The following is a 15896-nucleotide window of genomic DNA, read 5'->3' as shown; positions in this document are numbered from 1 at the left end:
GCTCTATTCTAAGATTTCTCTCCAGATCTTAGCAAAACCAAGATTACAGAAGATTCTAACTGTATGTGAAACATGGAATCCGGAATCCTGGTCATAAAATTGGGGTCAAATATAAATCAAGTAATGCAAATACATAAATCAAAATTTAAAAATCATCAGGTAGAGATTTAAAAACAGTCCAAAATCTTGAGCCTGAAGGAGAAATGTGTAGCAATTTAAAGGACAAATATCCATCACAGGTTCAAATGTTTCCTTACAGTGGACAAAGATATTGATCAGCCTGTAAAACAGCTTATTTTACCACTGTCAGCAATTTACTAAAAACACAGGATTACAGTGAATCTTTAAAGATTCTATTTTTATTTCTTTAATTCTTTTTCTTCACACACTCAGTCTTTCCTACTGGCACATTATAGACCTTTTTCTTATATTACATGCAGTCTTTTAGACCTATGTAAATGAATGAGAAATTATGCACCAATGATTACTAATACGGAAAGACACACAGCAAAGCAATAGTTAGCAGATCCTGTCTCTTTGAAGCAGTTGTAGATATACAAAAATGAGATTATTATCTCAACAGACAACTTTGTTAGTCACAATTTAATCAACTTCATTAAATAACTGAAGAACTCAACCTAAGGCTTTGATGCAGGAGAGAAAAAATTGACATGAAGCCTCATCAGACTGAAAAAGGCATCTTTTTTTCTGCTTTTGGGCCTTCCAGCAGTTGTTTAAGTAACACCTCAGGTGATGGTCACTATAAAGCTCTCTAACAATACTCAAGTAAGGAACAATCATTCTTCAGCAGAACATGTACTAAAATTTGAATAAAACAGGGAAGATTAGCATGGCTCCTGCATCATGATGACATTCAAATTCATGAACTGTTCCATATTCTATTTATGTCACCCTAGCTTGTATCAGAAATAGTGTAGTTTGATGGACTTTGGAGGTGGTTGACCCTCAACTTGACACTGGTGAGGCTGCACTATGAGTACTGTATTCAGTTTTTGACCTCTTGCTACAAGAATGACATTGAAAACCTGGAAAGTGTCCAGAGAAGAGATATGAAGCTATGAAGAGTCTGAAGCACAGGCTTTATGAGGAGCAGTTGAGGGAACTGGTAATCTTTAGTCTGAAGAAGAGGCTCAGGGGAGACTTTATTGCTGTCTACAACAACCTGAAAAGAGGTTGTGGCAACGTGGGGATTGGCCTCTTATCCCAGATAATAGCATTAGAATGATAAAGGCCTTAAGTTGCAGCAGGGGAGGTTCTGGTTGGATATTAGGAAAGATCTTTTCTTCAAAAGAGTGATAGGTGCTGGAATAGGCTGCCCAGAGAGGTGATTGAATAACTGTCCCTGGATGTGTTCAAGAAACTTATGGATGTAGCATTTAGGAACAGTGAGCATGGTGATGATGGAAAGGTGTTAAAACACATGATGTATACTTTTCCTAATGTAAATAAGTATTTTTAATTTTCACTAATGATTATAAATATTTTGGTCTTGTTTTCTATCTGTTACCATTATTTTTGAGTCTTGCAGATCATGCATACAACTGAGCAGAAACAACTAAGTTAATCCCAGCTGGCCTATAAAATCATGTATTTGTTATGCCATTTCATTTCTGTTGTCTATCTTCTGGACAAATTTCAAATTCAGTCAAGAAATGCTGATGCCATCAAACTATATACAGAAATTTTGTGCCAATGATGTAATGAGTAGGAAAAATCAAGATTCATAAGTTCTAGAAGGCAGTTGAAACTCCAAGGGCTGCACTAGCATAGTGACAAAATTAATCTACTTCTGCTTGTTTACTTTGCTTAAATCAGCTGCTGGAAGAAATCACTGAGAGTGCCTATCAGAAAATAACAAAATGTCCACAATAGCCACTTTCTGAAAAACAGTCACAGCAATCACAGTTGTCGCAGAAATAATCAGAAAATTCTTTCCCAGAAAAATCTCTTTGCATATAATTTTGCTTCATCTTGGATTAAATGTGTCTGATGCAACAGAGCAGCTTGAAATATTTGCTTGTGAACTGAGCAAATTATAGAATTCACTACAATCCTGTGCAGTAGGCAAGCTTCAACCTCAACTTCCAGACAGGTAAAGTAAGGCACAAAGATGAGCTTGTGAATGAGAGAAAGTCAGTTGCTAAGACAAGAGAAGAACCAATTCCTTCTTCTAGATTTCTGCTCCAGGCACTATAAATTATGCCCAGTGCTCAGCAATTAATATAATACTTACTTTGCAATCAGCCCCCAAGTTAAAAAGCCATCTTCAAAAGCCTTTGCTGTCATTAATTAATATAATACTTACTTTGCAATCAGCCCTCAAGTTCAAAAAGCCATCCTCAAAAGCCTTTGCTGTCATTTCACCCACTCCTTTTTCTCTGTATTCATTGAAATTCCATGGAAATCTACACAAACCAATTTGTCTTGCTTTCCATTTCTGATTTTCTATTAGATTGATTTGTTAGCTAAGAGTGAAAGCTTCTTCAATATGATGTTATAAGAGACAAATAATACCATCATTACATGATAGGAGAAAACAGCACTGGTGATACAGGACTTTAGCTCTTCAATTTCCTTTACTTTTTCTTCCCTTCCCTTCCTTCCCCTACCCTTCGTTTTCTCTGTGCTGTACCCACTAAGAAGTTCATCTAGTACTATCACTGATTCCAGTTACAGTCACATCTCCTACTAACATGTTTTCATATATTTACTCCACCTTTACATGAAATTGCATTATGTGAAACTGCACTCCCAAGTTACTCATTTCAGATGATGTTTTCCATACTTCCTGCTAGTAACAGAAAACTGTCTTCCTTACATTATGCACCGGAGCACACATGCTATAATTTAAATTAGTTCAAGTGAGGGTCACCTTAAAATTCTCATTGTTTCAATTGAAAAAGAGAATAGATCTGATCCCATCTCAACCATATAACTCATGCCTTTGTGATGTGGTGTCAAACCCTCATACTGTATATTGTCTGCTTGAGAAATTTCTTCCTATTGGTAGCTGTACAGGCTTACGCCATCCTGTACTAAGTAATATTGACAACAATATTCACCTGGGGAAAAACTTCAGATATCCTATCTGGAGGAAAAACTCTCCAAAGCAGAGATAAGCCCATTTGACTACAAAGCACTTAAATGAAGTTATCTAAAACATATATCAGAGAAACAAAAGAAAGCAGAGTTCTCCTGTGCTCTTCCAGAAATCAGATTGGATGATTATGTCAGAAAGAAAAGAGAAAGGGGCAGAAATAATATTAAAATCATAATAATAAAATAAATGTGGGCTTTCAGTGGGTTAATTATAAGATAAATTTTGTCCAGGCATGAAAATGTCTTCTATTATACTTTCTCTTCTAGCTCACTAATTCTGAAAGTCTCTTCCACCAGAAGGTCCTCTGGAGACTTCCATGAATAGAGTTCCTGACTAACAGTCAGCATTGCTGGAGGTGAAAAAATGAGGAAAACCATCAGATATGAAAGCATCACATGTAAAATAGCTGTTGATGTGTGACTTGAAAAAACACAATAAATTTTTACTGGGGTCAATGTCTAAAATGCCTAAACTTCTCTAGCCTGTATCCTATCGCCAACTTCAGCTGCTTCTGCAAATGGCATAAAATCTGGTGTTACTGACCATCTAGAACTCATGGAAAAACATTGTGGAAATCCTGCACAGCAGTAAAAGGTGACTCAGCCATAGGAATATCTTGCCCAACAGTATTAGATTTTCTTTGTAGTCATTCAGATTCAGGTATTAGCTACACACACACAATGTACCATACCTAGCAGAATGATTCCAAAGCTGGATAAGGGAAGTTGAAATGAAATCCTTTAAAAAATGGACAGAGCCAGAGCATACAAAATGTTCAAGCAATAATATCCTGTTGATCAGTTTACAGCAGACTTGTCACTCACTGACACAAGGTAGAGCTCCCAGAGAAGAGCATTCTTTACATGAAATCACCACTCCTGTCCTTCAAAATTGAATGCAAAAAATAAGACTGCTTTAATATTTGCTATTTTTAAACCATTTATACCACTGCTTAACTAAACCATACTAAGTAAGCTATACAATAGATGAAATAATCAATTGTAAAGAGTATCAACATTTTAATTATTTCTTTGCTTTCAATTCTAAGCATTAATTTTAATAAACAGAGTAATAAAATGCACTGCAAGGGGATAGTAAAGTACACAAAATGTTTTACTGCTTATACACAGTAAATAACGTGTGGCATCTATCTCCACCAGACAGGAAATAATAACTGATGATAACTCATCATTTCAGAAGAAAAATGTCACATGAAATTTGAGATATTTTATATATTTCCTAATAGATCACAAGAAGGAAAGAGATCACAAGGAGAAATCTTCCAGAAGTGAAGGTTAATCCTCTCAAAACTGACTGATCAAAACATGTTTAAATTATAGTGAGACTTGTTTTTAATCTCAGGAGACCAGGGTAGAATGGGACAAAAAGGAATGATGATTTTTTCCTTAACTAAAAGATTAAAAAAAATCTCTTTTGTGCTTTCTAATTTTTATATTGAAGAGTTGTGAAATACATTGATCAAAAATAGCTACAGTCACTTCCTTTGCTAAAAGCAATTTACAAAGAAAGTTTGCCAGCACAGCAGAATCATGAGAATGAAGTGGGGCAATTATTTGTAGAAAACATTAAATCTAACTTCTATCTTTTACACAAATTGCCCTTGACCGATCAGCTCTCTCTTATCTGAAGAAATGTGTGGGCTGGCATAAGGACACTAATCATCAGAAAAAACAATGAGCTTTTAGAACAAAATTAAAGACAAAAACAGTGCCAGAAAAAAGAAAAAAGAAAAAAAAAAAAAAAAAAAAAAAAAAAAAAAAAGAAGTTGAAATGGCAGTGGATAGCATTAGATGTCCTCCACACACAATGTACCTTTCAGTCTCATATTCACATTCATTCCTCTAGCACATTTACCAGACATCCCCGTGTCTTTCTGTCCAGGATAGAGGCCTAGATAGCATATTGTTTCCACTTAACAAAGAGAACAATGTTCTGTTTAGAATATTAGTATTTGTTACTGTTAATTTCTGTTATAAATGCTGTCCACTTAAGAAAAGTACTATTCACTTACCAGTCCAAAATGTAAAAATAAAGAAATACAACCACAGACCACCCACAGTTCTCCATGGCTTTCTTTTTTTTTTCTTTTTTTTTTTCTTTTTTTTTTTTAAATACTGGACCCTTAAATTTTTAATGAGTGGAAAACGTTACTTTATCAGAAATTCATCTCACTAAATAAGGATCTCTGACCCTGTTTCTGCAACACCGAAATATATTCTGCTTGTATTTTATAATGGTCTTCTGAACTTTGACACTGCATTCACATGACAACTTCTTATTTAGATGTTAAACTGGGAACCCCCAGTTTCCATGAAACATTCCTTAATTATCTTAGTCAAAGCACACAAATTTTAGAGGTTAATTTGATTTAACAGATTACTATGTCTTTGATACAAGAGGTATCTACTAGTCTTTGATCAACATAAATCACAGTAATGTCTTAAATATTTTTCTTCTTCACATGTTGACTTAAGAGATTAATGAGATTATTCTAAATTGACTTTAAGAGTCTGCCAAAAATCAGAGAGCCTAGAAAAAGCACAAGACATAAGCTATTAACCGAACTAGCCAGTTAGCCAGAGACCTGGCAAATAACCTGTGTATTATACAGATTTTAAAACTCAGATCATATTGCTTCTTTTCAGAACTTTGCAGTAACAAGTAACAGGCATATCAGAAGGAGATGCACGTATGTCTCCAATTTACTTCAGCAATGATTCTGTTAGCTTTTAGGTTTTATAGGCTTTCTTTTTTATGATATTGACAAAATTGTTCACAGTAACTGAATGGCCTTTAAACTCTGAAGCTTTTTTCCCCAGTCCACATAACTAGCAGCCTTTCTTATCACAAAGTCTGACAGCTATCTGGTGGACCTATCCAAGTGAAAAAAAATCCACTCTGATTGTCACTCTTTGGTATTTTGTTAAAAGAATTACAAGTTAAGAACTGAATTACTGGATAAAAATCAACAATTCTCTCATTTCTGTAAACACTACCTTTGCCTGAAAGGAACAACATCTTTACAAAGATGTCTGTTTTGTAGGTAACTATTGTGGCAGTTTGAGGAAGCAGTTTCCACTGCCATATTGCAGAGGCAGTAGTTTGGAGCTGTTGGCTCCAAAATTTCAAACTAAGTCCTTTGGAGAAAACATCTAAACTTTCCATCTGTGAAAAACAAAAGAAGTATGAAAAGAAGTGATAAGTTTAGAGCAATACAGAAGTGATGAGAAATCTAGAATTTTAGAGAAATAATCCACAGCTTTATTATTTAAACAGTCTTCTAAGCCAAAGGCTTTATGAATGAAATGAAAGCTTTAAAGGAAGATACAGTGTATGGTAAACAAGTGGATACAGTTACAGCAGCATCTACATAGAAAAACAGAATCAGTGGCTTGGCTTGTAAGGGGCCTAAAAAATCACCCAGTTCTAACCTTCTGTCATGGTCAGAGTTGCCGGCCACAAGATTGGGATGACCAGGGCCCCATCCAACCTGGCCTTGAATACCTCCAGGGATGGGGCATCCACAGTTTCTCTGGACAGCCTGTGCCAAGGCCTCACCACCCACTGATTAAAGAATTTCCTTCTAAGTTCTTACATACATGTTTTAGCTTAAAACCATTCTCTCTTGTTTTATTACTATCAGACTCTAAATGCAATCATTGAATCATAGAATCTTTAGAATTGGAAGGGACCTTTAAAGGTCTTCTTGTCAAAGTCCCCTGCAATGAACGGGGACATTCATAGCTAGATCAGGTTGCCAATGGCCTAATGCAGGGACAGGGCATTAACCATATATGTGGGCAACCTGCTCCTGTGCTGTACCAATCTTGCTGTAAAAGAATTTTTCCTTTTATCTAATCTAAACCTACCCTCTTTAAGCTTGAAACCATTCCCCCTTGTTCCATTAGAACAGAAGATTCTTCTTCTTCCCTGTAACTTCCCGTTAGAATAGACTTCATTTTCTTTTTCTTTTATACAAAAAGTTTTCTTACATTAGAGACACCAAACATGGAAGATCTTGAGAATTTCCATGTCTTTCCATTATCTTTACTATTGCAGTTTTAGATGCCACAAAGAAACATTTCCCACTCAGCATCAGTAGTGTTTGGTATAGATTTGCCTTGGTTCTTGTTTTACCTTCAAGCACTTACAAATGACCATCAACACAGGCAAGAAAGGTAGTGAGTACTAGTGAGCTATTCTGCAGGAACCTGCCAAGAACAAGAGAGGGAACATAGTGCTTTAATCTGTTATCTTGGCAGCAGCAGAAAATCCTAAAGGGAAAGCACTCACATAGGCCAACTGTCCTCCTACAATTAAGCTATATATCATAAGATTTCAAGCTTTGTTACAAAGTTCACTTTGTGGATATACCTAAAAACAAACAAACAAAGGAAACAAAAAATACAACCTCTGAGAAAACACACCATTACAAAAAATATTAAGAACCTACAGCTAGAAATTCAACAAATATACTTAAAATGATGCTGTAATATCCTACTGCTTTTCATACCACAGTTTTCTAAGGCTGGAAGTTTTTCACAAAAAAAAACATTCTCAAGCTTTCAAGAGGAAGAAGAGCCTTACAGGAGAAAATAGCCATAGGAAATAGAGCAGGGGAGACTATTTTATTTACTTTTTTTAATAAAAAAACACCTAGTCTGTAGAAAATAAATATTCTTCATTAAAACTAAGTCCAGTTAACTTTCATTTTCTTGTTAAGGAATTTAAAAAGAAAAAAATATAATCTTTTTTATCGTCAGTTTTGATGTCTATTGAAGTAACAGAGACCCTATGTCAAAACTATGAGCAATCAGAACAGTTTGGGTTTGCTCTAGAAGAAAGTTGATATCATTGTTACTGGTATTTTTTGCCCTTTTGACTTCAGTTTCATAAAAGGAGATACCATAGTATTTCACAGGTACAGCCATACCTAAATAAATGTATTCACAATGCAGTGTAACTGCAGTCTTGTAACACACACAGTTCTTGCTGGTCCATTTTCAATTATTGGCTCACCCTGTACAAATTTTTGAAGCCTGCTGAAAGCAAGGAAACAGCTTCTTTCTACAGCTTTTAAATTCAACTAGTTTGTACTGGAAATGCCTTGCAACCATCATCTTAATTCTGCCTTGTTGCACTATATAATCACTGTCTGTTCTCCGCCCCCTACGATTAATATCATCATCATTTGGATATTTTGGTTGTTGCTTTTATTAGTATTATTAAACAAAATAATCCTAAGAGCTGATATTCAAAAATGATCTAAGATCGTTAAACAGCACTTGTGACCATTAAGGACTTATCTGGATCAATGCATGAAAGTTATTGTAGTAATAAACCCACATAGTTTTCCAAGTGATTCCATTTAATCTCACGGCAAAAACAAATCACTTGTCTTGTAGAGTACTTTACATTATTAATCCACTGCTGATGGAAAACCAGAAAAGTCATCTCAGTAATCCTTTACTTATTTTTTCATACAGATAGATCAGATTGCACCACTTTGTAAACTAGCAGGCAGTGAGCTCCAGCAGGCCTAGAGGACCTGGAGAACAGGTAGATGCTCAGAGCAAAACAGAGCATTCCTCTAAAAATATGTTTGTAACCATGCAAGGAGATTTGGGACAGACTTCAGTGACTGGATGTAAGCATTGTCAAGGATAAACAAAGTGGTACCGCAATTTTATAAATAAAATTATTCTTGTTTTACTGACAGGGACATTGAGGCACAGCTGCTTACAAAATTGTTCTTATATTTTGTAGCAAGTCTGAAACACAGTAGGAGGTTTCTACACTGAAAAAATGAAGCTCTGAGTTCAGCTCAGTGATATGTGAACTGGATACTGGGACACTAATACAAGGAAAATTTATCATTACCATTTACTTGTCCCAAAACACATGGAAAAGCCTGAACTTCCCAGAAATGTCTGTGCCACAGAATACATCTACAAATCCATATGCTGTAATTGTTCTATACGATATCATTTATAACCCAAGATTCACTGTCTAGTGAAGCACTACTCACTTGTCTGATAAACAAAGTACAATAGGGAGAATTATGTAATAAAAATAAACCTAAAGGTTTGTTGTATTATTAGCATCTATATTTAATACAGGATGCTGTTTTGGTATGGCATTATTGTGCTCAAGAGGAACAGTCTTTAAAAGACTCTTAATTTGTTATATGATGAAAATAATTTTATGGGAAATATCAGTTTCATTTCTGAACTAAATCTTATGAGTAGCTGCATTCTGGTTTGTGCAGAGGAATGTGTTTGAACTGTACAGCCTTTCATTTGAGATAATAAACTTTGCCTTTCACACTGCATGAAAGTATGACTTTGATTTTTCAGTCATTAATACTGTTCATTATATAGATGGACAGAGAGAGGTTCTCTCACAAGACTACTCCTGAGGAACTTATGACAAAAGTGAGTTTTTGTGAAGCAGCACCATTTCTGGGGAGAAGGGACTTGCGTTAAGGTTACATGTCACATCAGTGCCAGAGGCAACTCAGAAGCACTATGGTTTTCTGTCCAGTCCCTTATTCTATGCAGTGGTCCCTAGTTTCTGGAAGCCGGTTGGCATTTGTCTCTCACAAATGCTTTCATCCTTTTATGCATTGATATCTCGTTCTTAAACTAATAAGCACGGTTGGAATAGAGTTAGTAATTGAAATTTATGACTTATGTACCCTATTTTAACACTTTTTCGAAGACTCATTAAATCTCTTTTATGTGTATTTTTCCTTGCCTCACAGTTTCATTAGCTGGAAAAGGGAATAAAGTCCCATTTACAACAGTACTAATGCCATGCAAGGTCCTTACTTGACTGATGTTCTAATGAATTATATGTATTGTAAACAAGTACTGCAAGCCAGCCCAAGGTCTTCTCCATTAATTTTTCATTAATGAAATGCACCACTTAGCCTGTTTGACACTTAAGTGATTCCCATAAGTTTAAAATAGAGGTCACAATAGTGAACGTATTTGAAAGTGTCATTGAGGGAACAAGCTAATCAACTATTCATCCCTCCCCAAATACTTATAAATTCACAAGCTAGTCAGTTGTAAAATTTGAAAAACAGTAATATTTTAATTCTTAAAGTAGCTGCCAAGGTTTAATGTAAAAATAAAAACTCTAATAAGTGAGATTTTTGCTTGGGGGCTTTTTCTTCTCTATTGCTTTTACATTCCATGGCAGGCAAGTTCCATGCCTTATTTATCTTAGTATATAGTAAAAAAAGAATACTTATATAGGACAGCAACAAATGAAAGATTGGAGTTAACCCCTGATACTCTTTGCTGATTGATTGCAACTGATGGGGAATGACAAGCCACATTAATAGACAATCCCTCTTCCATGTTCCAAAAAGAGGAAAGCTCAGTCATGAATCTTTAATACTCCCTTCCACCGGGAAATACAAGCCTTGTTCCAGCCATCATTTTTTGCTGGTCAGAAACCTAAATTCTAAACAATACTTTATCCTAGATGTATTGGACAGGGCACTTTGTGATTTAGTCATAACAATTGTCAGCAACAATCAGGTAACAGCTGAATTGCATCCTTTGGGCTTGAAAATGAAGACAGGAGATTGATTAATTCTTTCCAGATCAAAATCTCAAAATCTGAAATCTGGGGAAAAAAAAAAAAAGAGAGAGAGAGGGGAAAAGGAGGAGAGAGAGAATCAGAAGTAGAAACACTTTTTACTGCTCAAGGCTCTTGATGACCTAATTTACTGTATAGTTTGGCTTGATAGACAGAGTACAGGCACCCAACAGGCAGTCTGAAACTGCCCCGGAGGCAAGCTTTATGCATGGAAGGCAGCTGTGTGGCAGACATGCTATGTGTTCAGCAATTGGTGCTTCTAAGGCCATGCAGAGACCTCACCCAGAAGACAAGGCAGAGAGGGGAATTTCAGTGAGCTCCTTTCTGCTTCCACTAAGCACTGGCTTTGGTACAACTACACGTGGCAGATGAAGCAAAAAATGCCACCGTTATCCCTATGCTTTTTCTAAAGAACAAAATAGAGATATATAACTGGACTAAATTAAAAAGGAAAACTGAAGGAACATATATTAAGCCTCTGTAGTATAGGCCAGCACTGAAAGTTTCTGAAACTTTGACAACATTAAATGCACAAAGAATAAACAGAGATCTGTGGTATCCTTTATCTTGCTTGGCATAGCTACCGTATTTAAAAGGCACTGAATTGCTGATTTTTTGTCAAGTGTTGTAAGATCAAAATCTCAAAGCATGTGAGAGATCAGATATACTGGATCATATACTAATCTGTGAAGAGTAGTTTTTCTCAAAGCATCCCAATAACATACAGTCTACACAAAACTCCCACTAGTTTCTTCATTTTCCTTACTGTTTTCAAATTGCTCAGTCTCTATGCAAAACCTGTATTTTCAGTCACTACTGAGTGTTTAGTTTTCTGATCTTCCACCTCACAGATATCCATCTTACTGCAGAGTTCAATTAATGGTAGTGAGATTTAAAAACCCTGAAATTAGTCTGTATAGTATAAAAGACACAACATGATCTATGAAGGATGAAAAAGTGGGATGAAAACATATCCAAATCTTATTCAGTTCACATGGTTTATTACCTATTTCCTTTTATTTTAGTTAGGTCTATTTGCAAAAATTGCAGTTCAGATACATTTAATATATTCCTCTACAATTTGGAACTTTTCCTCTCTTTTTAGATGTATGAAATATTAAGATATAAGAAAGATCAAAAAGCAGCAAATGTTTACTTGCTCATATTTCAGTTTTCAAATTATCTTATTAACTATTAGAAAATATAACACAATCCAATGGCCAAAAAGGAATGCCTTAACTGTGTGTGTAAGAAGAGTCACAGGCACAAAAAGTGATGACTTTGCTTTTGCCAAAAGCCTAAGATAATAAAAGTGCAGTCAGCCCTCTGGGGAGGCATAAATTACATCTAGCTGAAATTCTGATGCATGAGTTCAGACTAATATAAAAAGAAACATAGTGGGAATAACTGCCTCACATTTAGTTGTCACATGAGAACTTATCTTAGGCCATTGGTAAAAGTAACTGAAATCCAGTAAAGTAATGGATAATTTCAGTGGCCCACACAAAAGCAGCTCCTTACTCATGAAGTGTTTTCTTTGGATGGGCATCCATTAGGGAAAAAAAAAAAAAAAAAAAAAGAAAAAAAAAAACATACTAAAATGCTAATTAACTCTTTTTTTTTTCTTTTTATTTTTCTCCTTTTTTTCCCCTCAGATGGTCATGGAATAAATGCATGAGAAAATGAAAGCATTCTCCAATCAAAGTATTCACACCTTCATTCATTCAAAGCAGGACTGAGGCTCATTCATGATATGGATGGCAGTAACATGGTCTTTACTAGTGCTTTTTTTCTTCTAGGGTTAGTAAATGAAAGCATTCATAGCCCTGAGGGACGCTTTTACACCAGCAAGAAATTCTGAAGGCAGTGTAGAAATGGTAATTAATATTATCATGCCTTCCATTGTCACCATATGTGCGAAGCAGGATAATGAAGTTTAATCAATATTACCATCATCATCATCTGCTAGTAGACCAAGGCCCCAGTGAAATGAGCAGGTAGGTCCTGAACTTTCTGAGGGCTAAACAGGTGCCTCCATAAAAACAGATCACAGCCACAGACACAACTAATTGGCTCTCTTGTTGGCAATTATAGTCAAGAGACCAACTAATGAGCAGGAATTAATGCTGAAATTCTTAAAAACAACTGCCTTGCTAAGGCCTAGATAGGAACAACCAATAAGAAACATACAGAAAAAAAACTTGACCTGGTCATTTCTGTACACTAATTAAAACAAATGACCTCCCCTTCAGGGTTTCCCTCACTGACACTAAAAGATTTGAAACAACTCAATAACAATTTAGGAGGACTAATATTTGCCCCTCACAATTGCATCCAGGTTGTTACTTGCATCCAAGTTACATGTAGACATCAAGAAAACTCAGAAATACCAATGTCAAATTAGTTGACATTCTTCCCACTTGACATTTATGTCAGCACAGAGAGGAACCTTCAAGTCCACCAATGATTCTTCTGTCTTGTGAGATTAGAAGTTATGGAAGTGGTGATGTTGCTGGCATGTGGACAAAAGAAGGATACAGAAGTTTGTTTTAACTTGCATCTTAATACAGCTGAGGATATAAATAACACTAAACATTTAAGTACATATTCAGTCTCTCTCCATTTACCTTCAAGTTTTATAATACATCTTTTGTCACCGTATGAATATCTATTTACAGTATTCTAAATCCATAGCACTTAAAAGCAACATTACCTTGGGAAAGCATGCAATACAAATCATAGTATTCCCTCTCACAGCTCACTGAACAGACTTAAGGAGAGACATCTATTGATGAATGTCTCATATTATTTCATTTAAAGTTAATGAGATTCTCTCTGCATATCTGACAGAAGACTATAGAGCAACAGATGATTTAGACAAATGCTATTGGCATATGAAATCTTGCATATTAGGTCTCTAAGTGTGCACAGCCAGCTGGAAGACAGTTACCATACCATATAAGTGAGGGAATGTTCATACTGTATGGTAATATCTTCAGTCAGATTAACTGACATAGTAAAAAAAAACAAAAACAAAAACAAAAAAAAAAAAAAACAAAAAAAAACCAAAAAACAACAACAACAACAACAACAAAAAACCAGCAGATGAGTTTTTTGGTACATCAGGCCTCCTTCTGTATCTTTGCAATTACTGTGTAGTAAAATTATTTGGGAGGCCTCTGCTTTCATCTCCCCTAAAACATACCAACTCAAGACATATGATGAAAGAAAATAAAATACATGTTGTTTCATCTTCTTCTCCCAAAATAATTCAGAGGTCATATGCTCTAAAGTTACTTTAAAAGCAGGTCTTATGTAAGACTTCTTTGCACAGAAATGAATTTGCCCTGAGAATTAGTTTCTGGATTTTTATAATGTTACAGCTATCCTTTGTTCATGAAGAAAGAATATTCCTCTTCACAGATTTCAATGCAACATCTTTCTGCCAATTTCAAATTCATCAAGAAACATATTCTGTATTTTAAAAAAAATAAAAAAAGATGACAATATCCTGCAGATTTGGGAACAATGTGAAGGAGCTGACAGGCAGTGAGTTGCCCAGCACCACACTGAAGATAAAGAATAAGGTGTACACTACGGAACTTCTCACACTGAAATGAGCACACACTCGTATGCTACAGTGGATCATATCAAAGCAGCTGACAATGCCTGTGAAAACTATAGGGATTATCCTTAGTACTTGAAAGCAATTACAACTAGCCTGGCTACAAAGAGGGAAAAAGCATTGACAGAGCTGAGAGGCAAGGTCTGGTTCTAAACACACAATGCTTTAGCCTTCAGATTTCCTTAAAGCAAGCCTCTTCCTCTCTGAGATACAAAAGACAGCTAACAATAAGCACTTTACTGGAAGGAGAACCAAGTTTTACAGTTTAATGAATTCAATTCATTCTGTAATTGGGTCACATCAGTAAAAATGTATGCAAATTTATGGGCTTTCAATGAGCTTGGCAGTAATGAATGCCTAATAAATCATTTTGTGAAAAACAGTGGTTTTGTATTCTCCCCCTAAGCCCCCATCATGTCATTACACAACCCTACAAATGCACTGCTGAGGTCTGATATCAAGTATGCACAGTAGACATGCAGGATGTAGCTCAAGATTGTTTTTCTTTGAGCTGTATTGATGACAAGAGGTGAGGACATAAACTCTTAATTGAAAAGATAATAAAGTAAGTACTTGAGAAACTAGTGATTTGTTGGGTTGATGGCATTCAGTATAAAACTCCTGAAAACATGGTTTTGCTTCTAGTTATATAACATTGTAAAAAGATGTCCCAGTCAAAACCAGCATTTCACAAAGAGAAACAAATTGCTCAAAGCCCCTCTTTTTTTGCATCTAGAAAGGGAGCCATTTTCTCTAAAGACTTTGGAGCATAGATCTCAATGATGCAGAAACTGTTTTCTAAAATGATTCAATTACTTACAAAAATATTGGTAATTTAACAGGAATTAAAAGCACTTACTGTGGAAGTATTCTGTTCTTCCACACATTTAAATAGAAACTGAATGTTGTGTTTGAAAGTATTTCACTAGTCCTTTTTAGAAGGTTCCAGTGTTTTCATTAGCACACTGCATTTGTATTGGTCTAAGCATTTCTTACAACAGCACAATGTCTGGATCAAAGAGCTGAGTCAGTCTAATACTCCCTGTTGGTGAATTTGCTGTAGCAGCAGGCTGCCATATTCTGAGCAAGGGTGACCTTTTCCAGTCTCCTCTGTGTTGACAGTGTCAGTAACAGGGACATTAGATCAAATGAAGTCCCGGTGTGGACACTGTGCAGGTGCACTTTAAAAAGGTGAGCTATTCCCATTCTTGTGCAAACAACCGCAGGAGTGATGAGCACTGAAGATTTGGTTTCTACACTGGGCTACACCACTGGCTTCCTAGATGTCAAGCAACTTCAGTGACACCTGGTCCAAGCCTGTATAAACACAATAAAGCCACTGATATCCTTCCTAAAGCATTCCTAAACCCACTCATGAAAGGTACTCAGAGACATAAATATTACCATGTTCTAAGAGAACAACTCAAATGCAGAGTCAAGCAAGAAGTTTCCAGGAGTAAGTCCAGGAAGAGTTCTATTGAAGAATACTATTTAGGTGCTATGTATTGAGTGACTGTG

General features: G+C 35.7%; 1 non-coding gene across 1 annotated transcript; it reads left to right on the top strand.

The window, feature by feature from the left end:
- The first annotated feature begins 799 nt into the window (after positions 1-799).
- Positions 800-902, top strand: LOC116653568. Its single transcript, XR_004307668.1, has one exon. It is a non-coding gene; the product is annotated as a U6 spliceosomal RNA (small nuclear RNA).
- Positions 903-15896: the final 14994 nt, after the last annotated feature.

This window comes from Coturnix japonica, chromosome 5 (assembly GCF_001577835.2).
Source record: "Coturnix japonica isolate 7356 chromosome 5, Coturnix japonica 2.1, whole genome shotgun sequence".
NCBI classification, from domain to species: domain Eukaryota; kingdom Metazoa; phylum Chordata; class Aves; order Galliformes; family Phasianidae; genus Coturnix; species Coturnix japonica.
This window is presented reverse-complemented; position numbering and strand designations above follow the sequence as displayed.